At 42.2% G+C, this 14,419-nt stretch overlaps 1 protein-coding gene across 4 annotated transcripts in view; it reads left to right on the forward strand.

The window, feature by feature from the left end:
- The window catches only part of SLC39A10 (solute carrier family 39 member 10), a 123,104-nt gene that overhangs the window by 71,235 nt on the left and 37,450 nt on the right, over positions 1-14,419 (forward strand). The window contains exon 1 of one of the 4 annotated variants that reach the window (XM_005145567.3): positions 10,546-10,713. The exons of 2 other annotated variants lie outside the window; for them this stretch is intronic. The gene's annotated coding sequence lies outside the window, so the exon portion shown is untranslated. Of the gene's footprint in view, positions 1-10,545; positions 10,714-12,569; positions 12,847-14,419 lie in introns of those variants that run through there. One more of the 4 variants, XM_031045846.2, reaches the window with a different exon arrangement.

A 14,419-nucleotide genomic window follows, 5' to 3' on the forward strand; every position in this document is an offset into this window, starting at 1 on the left:
TCTTGAAGTCTAGTTATCTCCTTCTCACTCAGCTTTCTGCTGATCAGGTCATATTAGCATTAAGACTGCTGTCTCTTGCTCTCAGGAGATCATTAACTTCTGAAATGAAAGCTGTTTCTGTGCTGGTTTACACTGCAATACAAGTTGCAGTCATTTAGATCCACCCTGCCCTCTCCTGCAAAAATCACTGTTCTGAGTTTTAACTGTAACCCAAAACCTAATGATCAGCAAAAACCTCTGAAAAATAGCCTACTGCTGCTTTGCTGCTCAGAGTAACTGGGGCTTTGTGCTCTGCACACATCTCAGGGCTCAACAGTTAGAAGTTCTGTGCAGCAATTTGAAGTGTCCTGTGAAAACAGCAGCTCTGGTTTTAGGACTAGAGCACTACCATAATATTGTTCTTACTAGCTCAAGGTTTGGTTTCAATATAACAATAAATAAAAGCCCCCTGTTCAAACAGTTCCTTAAAAATACAGTAGTTTAAAAAGGAAACTGCAAAGATAGAAACTATTGCTGTTGAGGGAAGCGACTATAGGTCATGCAGGCTTTCCCTCCTGTAAATGAGGAAGAGGAGAATTACAAGAATCAAACACTGCTGTCCTGAATGATGAAAGTGGCACTTAACATCATGTAAGTGGACTGATTTGCTCTGTAATGTGTGTGTGCTGCTCTCAGGAAGGGGGTACATGAAGCAGTTTCTGGTGCATCATGGCTGGTAGTTAATTTTCTGATTCACTGCCATTTAGAAGCTGCATAATGAAGTCTATTGTTGTCTAATTAGGTGTAATTTTGATATTATTAATATCTTCTGAAATAGGGACAAAATTTGTATACTTCTCTTATGGTAAGAAGTATAGATTACATGAAAACTGAAGCCCCTTTGGGAAAAACAGCAATGAATACTTGTCATTCTTATACTATGAATTTCAAACACCTTGAAATATAAATATGTTATCCCAGAATCACACTGTCCAAATGAAGTACTTCTCAGTTATTTCAGATAAACTTAAATAAAATCTTATGAACTGTTTTGGGGATGAGAATTTCCCAGAATCTCTGCTTCCCTCTGCTTCACATGGGAATCTGGCAATGAGTCAGCCCAGCTCCAGGTACCTGTGAGCAGGAGAGCCTCAAGCAGTCTTCTTATAATGTAACTGGCTTGCCTAAAGTATTCTTATTCCAAGCATCCTTGCAAATTATTAATAAGTACTGACTTTAGATTTAGCTTCTATTTAGGTTTAAGAAACAGTGCCTTGAAGCTCCTGTGTACAGTTTCCTTCTTTTCATCACATATATTGATTTGCCAAAGGTTATTATGTTGTGCTTCAGAAACTTATTCTCAGTATTTTAGTGAGCTAAAAATGGGGTAGATTACAGGCTTTCAAACTTCAGATTTGCAATTAATCCTGTGGATTTGTCTCATATATTTCAACTTCTAATTAATAGAAAAGTAATTCTGAAAATGTGGATGAAATTAGTGTTTACAGAGCTACAAAGACTTAGGCTAAACTACCTGCAAAAAAATACAGAGAAAGATTATTATCTTAAGTAATTACTTTTCAAAGGCTATGATTCAAACTACTGTGTTAAGTACTAGGTTTAGTAACTACATAAGTGGTCTGATAACCAAAAGCTACTGTGAGACTGCTTTTGGTGAGAAACACCAGCCACTCACTTTAATATATGTACAGGGTGCAGCACAATGATTTCTTCTAAGAAACAGCTAAGAAACCTCAGCAGTAATTTATACTGAAAACCTGTTCAGTAGCTATACAGATACTCTTCATATGTTTAAAGAAAGCTGCCTATTGGAAGCAGTTCCACAAGCAGATTTATTGAGAGATGGTACCATGATGAAGTGAAAAAATAATGGTTCACCTTAAAGAGCTCAAATTCTGCCCCTACCTGTCCAGAAGGCAGTAATATTTGTTTGCTTTTAGACTAATTTTCAGCCTTGAATTACATCACTGAATTTGTGGAGCATTTTGGTATACATTCAGTAATGTAAACGTTATAAAGAACAGCTTTCTCTGCTCAGTCTTTCTTGGAATGCTTTGCTTTACCAACTAAAGGTGCGAACTCAAATTTGTATGTTTTTCTTGGGGAAGATTCCAGTAACTTCATTACAGCTACCATTAGAGGCTCATCTGAGTTTGCCTTTTGTGTATATGGGACTGCATTAAGTTTGTCTCAGACTGGTTTGCTTCCCCATTAGTTCTCTTGCCCATTAGTTATTTTGGCAATGTTAGTCCAACACAACCATTGCAGAAATGGCTTTATCTTTTCTCTGCTTGTTTGCTTTCTCAGAGGTCTCTCAATGCTCTCATACATGCCAAATACATCGTCAGGAAAAAACACATGACAACATCCCTTCTTTCACAAGCAGTCCCACTAGTCCCATGCTTGCTTGATGAAATGCTTCAGAACTTCTCTCCCTGTTCTTCCTTTCCTTTGATAATGGGCTTTATTCATCACTGTATTACTCCATCCTGCTGCTGTAGCTTCCTCAGTAGAATTACTATTGGTTTACAGCAACAGGCATCAAGTGAGTTTGCCAAGTCGTGCAGCTGAAAAACAGCAATGAAATGGGTCTCCCCAATGCTCTTTCCAGTTTCTAGCTCTGCAACATCCCCGTGGTCTGTCTCTCCATGTAATTTCATGGGTGTTCAGCTCTGATTTTTCACATTTCTTGTCAGTTGGATCATATTCCGTGTACTTTCTTCATGCTTTATCTCTTTGTGCATCAGCTAACATTAACCCTCTCCTTTGTAGCTGTTTATGCTTAAGTTCACACTCCTCCTTGTATCATTAAAACTGTAATTAACATCCAACTGTGCAAAGCATTCTGGGGCAGCAACACAGAAAATAAAGCTGCAGCATCTAGCAGTACTGCCAAATGAAATCACGGCATTTCCTAATGTCATTCATACACTTCCTGGTGCCCCCTTATTTGCTTTCTGTAGAAATGAGGGATTTTACCATACTTTTGCGTCATGGAATACTGGTGGAACAATACAAAAATATAAATTATGGGGGGGAAAACCAAGTACTTCAGTGCATGCCAGCATTTCAAAGGCATGGTCATGCATTTCAACACTGATGTCACCCTGAAGGCCAGCATCCTACTGCTCCCTCCAATTCCCATTATGTAATTATCAGGCATGGAAAGTAAGTTTGAGCCAACTATTTCCCTACACTGTGAACCAGTCATCAATAATTCCATGAGCCTCTGTTGATTTTAGATTTTGCTACTGGTACACAGATTTAAAAGAAAACAAAACACCCATTTCATAATTTGCTTTATTTCTGCCAGCAGTATCTTTTTTTTTTTTGTTTTCCCTGCCAGTGCATGTTCTTGTCTCCTGTCATCTCTGTAGGAGTCCCTTTGAGGCTCTGGGTCTTTGGTAAAGAAGGGATGAGGCTGTATGACACCCTTGCCTCTTCATTCAAGCTTAGATTACTGAAGCATATCCACAGTAGTTCATATTGGCTCTCCTTTCCACTGCTGAAATTCCAGAGACGGTTAGTTCCTTCTGAGATATTCAAAACAGGAAGCCAGTAACTTAAGGATGGCCTGGCTTCCTGGTTCTACCTGCTGACAGTGGAGGAATGGCAGTCCGGCTTTAGAAGAGATATACCTGTATTACTCAGTTAAGTCTAGGTCACACATAAAGACTCCCTCCCAGTCACCAAACTAGTAGTTAAAAATTGGCAGGTACTGGCATAAAAACTACTGCCTTTCATTTTCTTCATTTAATCTGCTCACTGATTCTTTCCAATAATGTTAGGGACAGTATCATTAAATTTTTACACTCTATTTGAGAAAAGGGCATAAAACAAATTCCTCAGCATGTAAAGAGAGTACATTAAAGACAATATTTTCCCCTTTGATCAAGTGGGCCAGTTTTGGAATTGATCCAGTTTGCTTTACTAAGTGTAAGCCTTCAGAGGAATTTTCAGTTTACTCCACCCAGCCAGCAAGAACAGCTCTGTTTAATGTTTTGAACCCTGCCTAGCTCCAGCAGAGAATATCCCATATTTATTGATACAGAGCTCTCCTATGGGTACGATCATAAGTTCTCTGTGCTCAGTACTCTCACCCCACTCATGTGCTAAAGGAAGCAGCTGACTGGCCTTTCCCTCCCATCATATCCTTTGGCATGAAGATGGTATCTTTCTGCAACCAGTGTGTACAGAGAAGATGCCACAAGCAAGCAGGTGTTCTCAACAGACAGGAAGGAAAGGAGGAAAATAAATAAACCCAAGTGTGCAAATAAGCACAAGTCTGCAAGAGAGGAACAAAGCTGTGACACACTGTCCTCGCTTTCTAGTATCTTACATTTTGAATCTTATCCTAACCCTGCTACCAGCAAAAAATGTGTCTTGAATCCAATGAAAGGGCTTTGGGCTGTTTTAGAGAGTAGGGCTGGCAAGTTATGTTTCAAACAAATAATAACAAACCAAAGGGAGAGTCATTTAATAAAGTAAAGTTTGCCCAGCAGGAGTTTTCCTGTGGATAAGCTACACTGGTGTTTGCCAGCTTTGCAAACTTAACCAATGGTCTGTGAGTCATACTGGCTTTTTTCCATATTGCAGAAAAAAGGCTTTGTGTGGAACAAACTCTCGGGTTGTTGCTGCAGCATCACAAGCTTTTACATATGTCCTTTGATGTTTATGTAACCTTAAATAATAATATTTTTCATTGGCTCTAAACTTATTTTTCACTAGAAATGTCAGGTTATGTTTAAAAACAAAAAAAAAAGCAAGCCTAGCCCTTTCCCAGTGGCTGCATGGTACTTAGTTGCCAGCTGGGGTTAAATTGCAACACCCACAAAGAGACAAACTAAAATACTTCTAAAAGAGAGATCTGCAAAATATGTATCTTGATTTGACATTTTAAAAGAAGTAATAAAAAACATGGGCTTCTGTTTAAACTAATTTCCTGCCAGTATTTACAATAGTATTATACTTAAAATTGCACAGACTCTGTCACCGACATTAATACATTTTCTTAAAAACCTACATATATGCCCATACATGTTTATATACGGTCTGAAGAGGGGAGTATCTACACATTGTGGTCGGACAATGTTGTTGTAAGAAAAGGGTAAGAATTGTTTTAAAAAATAAAACAAGAAAGATGGATTTCCCTTTCTGTCCCCTCTCATGAGTGAAAAAAATTTCAAATTACACTTTCCAGATACTGCAATGCTAGCCAGATCTACTTTGAATTAACACTGGAATTTATACAGTTGAAACCAATTAAAACTAACTAAACAAATCTGACAAGCAAATGCTTAAACAAGATCACCCAGTTTAGCGGGAATGTGGAAAAAAGCATATACAGTCTCTATAAAAAGTATAGTTTTTATATATGGCCTTGGAGGTAAACAAACTTGGGCTTTAAATTCATTGCAAATAAGCCAAGTAGCCTTGAGGCAGTGAAATCCCCTAGAGGACATCACTGCCTACTTCCAAGCATGACTTTAATTACCAAATCACTGCTTGCTTATAGGGAAACTTAAGCTCACCCTAATGCTTAAACGTCTTCACTTAAGTCCTTGCCATAAGCAAAGATTTTGCTGCTTCAGTACCCAAACTCAGCACCCTCTTATACAGCCTGGGAATTAATACATATCAAACTACTGAATCGCGAAAGTACAAGTAAGTCTGTACAATTCAACTGATCACATATGGTAAGTACATCAGTAAATTCAAAGCAGAATAGATGACTTTCAACAGGTCATATTTTAAGATCGAGGTCAAGAAATTACGTAACTGAGGAAAGAAAATGTCTTCTGTATTTCTCTTCAGATATTCACTTCTGATATTTAACTTCAGCAGATCTTGTCAGTGAACTTCTGAGCAAAGCTTTCTGTAGTAAAGCTCTTTCACTTCTAAGGAATTTGGTAAAATCTCTTTGGTAGGCAAGTGAACATTGACAATAGGTGTGCCCTGTGAACCGTTCTCTATCTCCTTATGGTTAATTCTACTGCTAGCTACCTCCATGAATATCTTCAGCAAGCTGAATAATACTTGTTGGCCACTCTCAAGTAAGAAATGGCATTTCTGGCTTTGACTCAGGCTCTCAGAATGAACGAAGGGCAAGGACAGAAACTAGAAAAGAACAGGAAATAAAACACACATGTAATACATACCACAGACCCAGCTGTGTTGGCATTCAGACTGCCCTAAATTCTGATTAAATCTTTGAATGATTCCAAATAAAGGAGAAAATTGACATTTCAAGCCGTTATTTTGGCTTTTTCTTCAGACATCAGTATTTCAAAAGTAAGAAAATTAAGTTGGGTTCTTCAGCCAAAGAAGTTAAACTTGCCAGAGGGGTATAAAATTTCATCTCGGCAAGAAATAGTAACATCTTTTTCCCCACTTAAATAGCAGAAGAAACGTACACCTTCAACCACTAGTTTTCTAAATTAATTTCGCCCAGTTAAAATCTTTTTCAACATATTGTTTCCGATCTCCAAAGAAAGTTCACAAAACTCTTTCTTCTGTTTACAGCCAGATGAAGTATGAGGATTTAAGAATTAAACCTGTGTGCAGAATCACTGAGTGTCAGGAAGCTCTCCTGTATGGCAGCAGGCTGCAAAGCAGTGTCCTCCCCTCGTGCAGGGGTGCCTCTCAAGGTTAATCCTTGAGGCTGAAAGTCCCTTTTCCTGCCATCATATGGTACTGAATATCCTTTTAGGTGGTTTGGGTCAGGTGTACTGTCTCTGCTCCCTCCCAGCTGTGCACTTCCATGCTGGCAGAGGATAAGAGACTGAAAAGTCCTTGATCAGGGTAAGTGCTACTGAGCAACAACTAAAACATCCGTGTGTTATCAGCATTGTTATCAGACAGAAGTCAAAACACAGCACTGCACCAGCTACTAGGAAGAAAATTAACTCCATTCCAGCCAAAACCAGGACACTGGGTGTAAGGATACAAGTGGAAGCAAAATTTTTTCTTTTTTAATCTTTTATTAATACTGAGAAAAAAAAGTTGCTCTAAGCTAGCTACTACTTCCATGTATACATGTATACATGTCAGCATTTTATCCTTCACATGCAAAACTGGGCTGTTACAAGGAAGAGAAATCAGCATATGACATCTGTCAAGACTGTCCAGTCTCACACATCTTCTCTTTAGGCCTGCATCTCACAACTTAAGCATGACTCTATGTCCTGTCACTTCCTTTAAAATCTTCTATGCCAACACAACTGGCTGACCGAAAACTGGGGTCTGCTGACCAGATGCATCAGGTCCACAGGGTACTGGAAAGGTCACAGCATTCTACTGAAGCTGGAGATGTGTCTCTAGACAGAACCCCATCTTGAGGCAAGCCCTGCTAGAAGCCACAATCTGCTTTTGCAGCATTATACACCAAGCCCTTCTGTATTACTTGATAGGATACATTACTTTCCTGCAGACCAATGTACAAGAATGTACCATGCAGTGTTACTCAGCAAGTACACACCCTGTGAGAGGAGGAAAAAAATAAGACAGTTCTGTTCTAAAAGTATAGTAAGGTATTGTTCTGTTTGAAGCTTGAAAGGTCAATCTGGATTTGTTGCATGGATTTGTGTTATCGTGAACTATCAGCAATGCTGGCTACCCTGCTCTGTTGTACCAGCTCCTTGCAGCACAGAATGTTGTTCCACATGCTTTACAGGGAAGCATAGTTTGTGCTCTTCTTAGTAATGCCTGATTTAATAGTTTTTCTTCTGGGTTTCTGAAGCTGAGGTATAGAAACTCGTACTTGGTTTTATCGACATGTAGGCAGTTCTTGTATTAGAATATACTGTTAAAATGTAGGGAGAAATAACCCAGTTGCAAGATACAGTGTACAACTATAGGGAAAATATTCTAAATACAAACAAGCTTTTCAATCAGATGAAAGCCTGGAGCAGACTAACCAGGATGATTACAGCCTAAGTAAAAATACAAACGAGACTCACATTTCTTAACAGGAAATTATATTCTCATCTCATAGTGCTGGCAGGCCTACTAATGGTCCTTTCTGGCTTTAAAATACACAACTGCATGTCAAAACATGTAACAGCTGGAGAGGAGGAAGGCTTCTGCAGAGAGAAACCACCAATATATATATATTTTATTGGTACACCCTGTTTGAGTGAATCTCTGGAAAGTAACTACATAGCACCAGTACCTCCACAATAAGGTAAAGCTGCCTTCAGGAAAGCTTCTTTACCCCCCTATATATGTAATTTTCCTAAGTACAGCAAAACTAGTACAAAATCAACTGAGCCTGAAATTTTACAGGACATTTCTGTAGTAAACACCTTAATTTCAATTGATTCTATGATGGTAGTGCTCTTCCTGGAGTTCTGGATTTTGGGTTTTTATGGTATTATTCACATTTTATTTGGAAAAGCTAACAAACCCCATATGCTCTGTTTTATTACTGTGTACAGTTCACTCAGTGTGAACTCTGAAGGAAGAAGATACAAAACTTTACATTTTTTGTATTCTTTGCACTCAGTGCATCTCTACTCTAGACCAAAGAGCAGCAGAATTCAGTCACGCTTAATGACCAGCAGTGGGTACTGTGGTAGGTGTCTAATGACCAGTGTCAGAAGCAGCTCTGTATTTTATTTGCTGTGTGAAAATTCCGAGAGATAAAAGACCTGCTTTGAAATCAGGAATCATTCAAATCCATGTGCAAATGATCTGATGTAACAGTTTGGTTTAGAACCTCATAATCGGTTTCACAGTCCCTGAAACTTGACCTGAGCAGAGATTGTCAAATTCTTTCACTAGGATGATTTGTATTCTTGTGATTGATTCCGTAAGGCATTGGGGGAAAAAAAGGAAGGAGGGAATGCAGGTGTTATTTTTTTCCCTTCCAAATAAATACCAAAGAGAGGGAAAGGTGCTGGAGGAGATCTGACATTAGAAAGTCTATCCCTTGGATATCAAATTTATGAGGAGAAAAAAACAACAAAGGAGTAACTGGAGAAGTTCAGTAAAGATTCAGCATCACGACTGAAAGATTGGAGTAGCGTAACACGCAGAACTGATGTGGTCTTAGGTCCTGTTTGATAGGTTACATATCTTTCAATCAGTTTATTACATTACCTGCATTTTAATTACTATTCAAGTTATTAAGGAAGGTTTACTCTGGGTTTCCTTTGCACTGCAACTTCAGTGTTATGTGGGGTTTTTTGAGCCTTACAGGTATCAAACTTTGTTTGGTTTCTAAGCAAGAACTATCAATCCTTTCAGTTTTTGGTATTCTCTACTAATTTTGTGTTCTAGGGACATATGACCAAGCAAAAATTCACATCATGACTTTGTGAGGATGTTAGGGTGGCTGAGATTGGCTATCTCAATCCAAGGCTTGGACAGGATTTATGGATTGGACTCTGGATCTGCCAGGCCAGACAAAAGTTGTGCTGGTGTGAATCATCTGGTTTAACAAAGGGTTAAGTTTAGAAAGGTGAATTAGTTCCATTTGGTAATATTAAGAGTCTAAATACATGTGTACTTAACAAACGGAGAGGTGGTGCGGGTTTGCTTGCGGACTGAACCCTGCTACGGGAACATCAGTTATTTTTGGAGGAAACTGTGCTGAAAATTGTGTGCAAACTCCTCAGGAAGAAAAATGGAACAGTCTAAAACTTATCTGAGGTGTCTCTACAACAGCACTTCAGCCTCTGAAAATACTTCCTATAAATAACCATTACAGAGTAAGCTGGTCTATTTTGAAATAGTGTTTGATGTGAAAGACTCCTGTATTCTGTAGGTGTTCTGTTGTAAACCAAGACGTTTTCGTTGTTGTCTGGAAAGGGTTTTAATTTACATACGGTTTTACTTTATTTTTAGTTCCGTAGCTGTTGCCTAGGAATCTAATGCATCGTGAATGAGGGGCTCCTCCTCCAACAGGGGGATTGTTTATCATCGAGATAAACAGGGGTTTCCAGAGTTAAATAAATGGCGGGTAATAACGTATCCCGTTCTCGGAGAGGTATCTCTGCACGAAGGCCAAGCTCCAGCCATGAAATACCCTTTCGTTCCTGAAGGACCCCTTCTCCCCCTGCCACCGAGAATACAGACAGCTCCGCGGCTGCAGACGAAGGCCCTACCCCGACTCCAGTGGCAGGCCCGGCTCTCTCCGAGCTCCCCGCTGTTAGCCGCCGGGGTAGCGGCCAACGGCGCCTCATATACGGACGGCGGCTAAGCTCCGCCATCCGCCATCCGCCATCCGCAAGGCTCTGGGCCGGAGGCTCTGCCGGGCACCACGGCCGTTGTGCGGCCAGACGAGGTGGTGCAGCCGGCGCAACTACGGCCGGCGCTGCCAGGGCTTCGCGGCCTCCTGCCCCGGGGCTGCGTCCCGCCCCGGCCGCCTCCGCGCTCGGATCGCTTGAGTGATGAGCGCAAGCCGCCGCAGGGAGGGGGGGAGGACACAGACCGCGCTACGCCATTTTCGTAGTCGGTATTGGAGCAGGGGAGGGGGCAGCGGAGTGCATCGGCGGGGGGGAGGGGAGGAAATGGCTCCGTATTGGGTGAAGCGGGCTGCGGGGACGCGTGTGTAGAACGGGCCGCATGGTGCGTAGTGGCGAGTGTGGGGCCTGGCGTAGCCGCGCTTAGTGAATAGCGTGGCCGCAGCAAGAGCTGCAGGAGGAGGAGGAGGAGGCGCCGCGGCGGTTTGGTACCGAGCGGAGAGGGAGATGCACACGGCACTCGAGTGAGGTAGCTATAAAACCCCATTTGTTTACATTCCCTCCCCCACAACCGGCCGGCGCTGCGGTGAGGGTGGCGGCTGGCCCCGGGCTGGCGGCGGGGTGGGGGCTGAGGGGCGCGCAGGGCTTGCGGACGAGGAGAAGGAGCCGGTGACGACCGGCAGTAACGGACACCAGTTTCCCCGGGATGCGAAGCGGGGGACGCGGCGGCGCGGCCGCCTCATCACGTGTCGGCGGCGAGACCCGCCGCCGGGCCTGGGGGCTGCGCGGGTGGGCGAGGGAGGCCGGCGGGGAGCCGGGGGGCTGTGGTTGGAGGGGGTAGGGGAGCCGTGCCCGGCCTCCCCTCTGAGGCAGCGGAACGTGAGTCGCCGCCGTAGTCCTGGCGCATCTCCCCCCACCCTTTTCTTCCGCCGTCTCTCGAGTCGACCATGCGGCAGGTAAATCCTCCCCACCCCCCTTTCCCTCATGAGGGACTGGGACGTGGCGGCGGCTACGGGGCCGTAACTGCCCTCGCCGTTTTGGGCGGAGAGAGAAGGGGTGGGGGGGCGGCAGGATGCGGCGGTTGGCTGGGGGCGGGGGGCGCCGCGGGCTCCCGCTGGGCCCTGCCGGGTCCCGCCGCAGGCTGAGCTGTGTCCGGGGCGGCGAGTGTCGCCGGCCGGTGTGTAGCGCGCTTTTCGCCTTGGTTCTTGTAATTTCCTTGTCGTCCCGCACCCGTCCCGAGCGCGATCTGGGGAGTGGCCGACCGTGGGGGCCACGTGGAGTTCCTGGGGGCAGGCAGACGGTGCCGGTGCTGTCCTTTACGGTTCCACACAGAGTGCTGCTGCAAGGAGAGGGTCACTGCCAGCGGGTGTGCGGGAGGGGGAAGCTTCGGTGCTGTGTGTGTGTAGGGCTCTCTCGCATGTTGTCGTATCTGTTGAGGGACAGCTTAGTCACGATGGAGGATGAGGAAGCCACAAGATTCAACTCTCCTTGGCCTAACGTTTCTAGTTAGCGTTAAAACTGCAGAAGTAGCACTTGGGCTGTACCCTGCATGTAACCTTAAAGTTACAAGCGGGTCTGGGGGTTTTGTCGCTGCCTGTAGTATACCGTACATAGAAATGAGTGAAAGGGATTGATTTACTGTTCTCAGCTGTTTCTACTGTTCACGCTGCATCCATTGGAAACATACCTAACATCGAAACTTCGGAATAAAATTACTCTTCAAAACGTTTAGTTATCTTTGTCTTTTGTGGGGGGCTTCTGTAGAAGTGTTGATACCTGCTGGCTCTTCAATGCTTGCCTCTGAGCAAGACCTGCCTGACTTAGAAACAGTTCTGATTTCTAGCACTCTAAAAACGGTATGCCTTTAAGCAGCAGTCATAATTTGTTTTTCTAAGTGAAGATGTCATACCATGCCTCAGTATGATAGTACTGAGTTAAGCTGCGATAGTGGAGCCTTATGCACTGTTAGAAATGTACACTGGAAGGTCTGGTAAAATTTTCAGAAACATGGAAGCAATTGCCGTTTAGTTACCAAGTGTAATTCCTGGAGTGTTCCAGCTGGTATCTTCTAGTGTCACAGTGTAGTAACTGATACCATGACGTATGGGTATTTCTGTGCAAAATGGGTATCCTATTATGTTTTAAAAATTATTTTAACAGAACACAAAAGAGTTACTGATGAATGTGTTTTCCATTAGATGCATAGGGGAATGGGTGTTCTGTGTGGACTGGTGGAGCATATGACTCAACTTCAAAGGGTCAGACTTATTAATAGTAACTTAGGCTAATGCTCAGTTACTGTAATATAAGAAAATGTGAAAAAACTCTGTGGTTCCCAAGAACTGTGAGACTGGCTAGAGACTTTTCTAACTACATTTTTGCTGTAAACTTAGAAGTGGTGGCACTGTCCTGCAATGCTTCTTTCTAAACCTGCTTTCAACACTAACATACTTTTGAGGAAGAAAGTACATGGCCATGCCATCCACTTCTAAAAGAGAGTGTGGCGTGTATGTAGTCTGTGAATTAACTATGTATGCTTTATGAGATTACTCTGGCAGTTCCATATGGGTATGTGTCCTAGTGTCCACAGGAAGGCAGAGGTGGAAGGATCGTATGCAGTTGCGTATCTGGAATAGGCAACCTGAAAAGTGATTCTGCCAAGGTAAAAACTCCAAAAAACAGCAAGGTTTATTTTAATTAATGTTCTTTGCTTTCATGTAGGGCTTCGTGCCTTTTCCAGATTGACAAGTTTGGAGTGTGTATCCAGTCAGTCATAAAATGTGCAATTACAGAAAAGTCATTTACAGTGACGCAGATGCGTTCATAGGCTCAGTTGTCTTAACATTTGTTTCTCTGATTACAAAAAAAAGATCAAGTGAAATTGGATCATCAGGGTATTTAATGTATATTGCAGAAAGTTCATGAGAAAAACCACAGAACCTGGTGTTGACCTCTGTCTACTGCTGTGCTTGGAAATACTCCTTTTTTAATTAGTGATCTCAGGCTAAGATCTGTGTGACATTGTAACAGTATCCATCTTCTGGAGTTAGAAGTCCGGAGAAGAATATTGAGTGCATTTGATACTTAGGCCTCACATGGTAATAAACCATTCATTTTGTGTGTTCAGTAGGAAACCTTCGTAAGATACATACTTTCTGTGTAGCTTGACTTACAAAATAAGGTACAAATGTATGCACATAGAAAAATTGCTATATCCAACCGGCATAGATTTCCTTGGTGGTCTTCACTAATTCAAGCAACTGTAATTTAGATACTTATATCCATAAAGCATTTTCAGCAAAACAATGGCGGATTTAGCTAGGAAGAAACTTTTAGGTAGTGCCCAGATCACATGGACCTCAAACTTGGGTGTGTATAGTCCCAAAGGAAGTATGTTTAGACTTGTTTGCTTTGGCTGTTTGATTTTCATGTTGTTTGATCATGATTGTACCTATTCTAATGACTGTTATTCCTGTCTCTTGTCACAGTTTTTACAGAAGTGGAAGTTTATTTTGAATGTACGATGGGCACTTGATAAATCAGTCTGGATTTGAAACAACCAAGTGTTTCCATCAGATGGAATTACTGAATTAAAATTGCACAAGCTACTTAAAAGCTGAGCTCCATGAAAGTTTTCCTGCAAGTCAAGATTTGGTCCTTGACTCTGAAATTTGATGAAAAGATCGTGGCACCTTTACAAATCAGGGATGGACAGGCATAACTGTGTGTGTCAATGAAAATTATATCAGAACAAGAAAACCTCATTCCATTTCCTTAACAGTTTGGCTGTCAACTGTCAGAGCATTTGCTATTTTATAGCATGTTGTAACATGTTTTCAGAATTGTCAAATGAATGTATGCTGGCTCTTCTCAACACAATGGAAAATATTAGTAGAAGTTCCAAAGAAGGAAAGCTTAATCAGAATTCCTCTGTTCCTGATGTAGGTATACTTTTCACAGAATTGGCTTTAGGTTCAGGGAGAGTTCCCTGAATACTAAGAATTGCCTTTAGGGAAGCAATTTCTGTCCTAATGTGAAGAGAATCAGCATCACTTCCTGTTTTTCTGTGGGAGTCCAACTTAATTTAGAGAGCAATTATTTAAAACAGTTTTATCATATGACAAGATGTCATCTTTGGGGATGGGCAGCTGAAGTTATCTGAAATGAGAGCTAGTAATTTTCGTTTGAGAAAGGCCTGAAGGTAATACTTGATGCAGAAAGAATTTAGATTGGTC

Source organism: Melopsittacus undulatus, chromosome 8 (assembly GCF_012275295.1).
Source record: "Melopsittacus undulatus isolate bMelUnd1 chromosome 8, bMelUnd1.mat.Z, whole genome shotgun sequence".
NCBI classification, from domain to species: domain Eukaryota; kingdom Metazoa; phylum Chordata; class Aves; order Psittaciformes; family Psittaculidae; genus Melopsittacus; species Melopsittacus undulatus.